This window comes from Octopus bimaculoides, chromosome 28, assembly GCF_001194135.2.
Source record: "Octopus bimaculoides isolate UCB-OBI-ISO-001 chromosome 28, ASM119413v2, whole genome shotgun sequence".
Classification (NCBI taxonomy): domain Eukaryota; kingdom Metazoa; phylum Mollusca; class Cephalopoda; order Octopoda; family Octopodidae; genus Octopus; species Octopus bimaculoides.
This window is the reverse complement of record NC_069008.1, coordinates 14631318-14631857: the sequence shown is the minus strand read 5'-3', so window position 1 is coordinate 14631857 and position 540 is coordinate 14631318.

The following is a 540-nucleotide window of genomic DNA, read 5'->3' as shown; positions in this document are numbered from 1 at the left end:
TCTCCGTTCAAGCATCTCAACAATCTCACCAGTCCTACCTTTCAGTGTGCCGACGTTGAGAGTGCCAACTCTGAGGGTGTGGGAGGTGTGGGCCTGTGAGACTCTGGGATGAGGGACAGCAGTGTCCTGTACTTGAAAAGAAAGCTTGCATTTGGCAGAATTCATAAACAAACAATAGCCTACAACCTGCATACACTACACCATTTTTATGTGCTATATGATAGATAAATCCTGGGTTGGGGTTGGGATGACATTAGGCCCTTAGATGTGTTCGCGGGAGACAACCAAGGATGACAGAGGATAGGAACTTCCGGTGAAGGTGCAGAGGGTGGGAGGGCAGGCGTACCGTGAGCCAGCAAGTTTAGGTGAGAGCCACTTCTGCACTTGTATACTATGGTAGACAAATTTAGAGAGAATGAATTAAAGAAATGATAAACTTGAATAAAACAAAATAAATAAAATGTGACGATTAACGGATATTCATGAATTTAAGACAAACAAGGAAGACTAATCTATTGGGCTATGTTTACATGGTAAAGA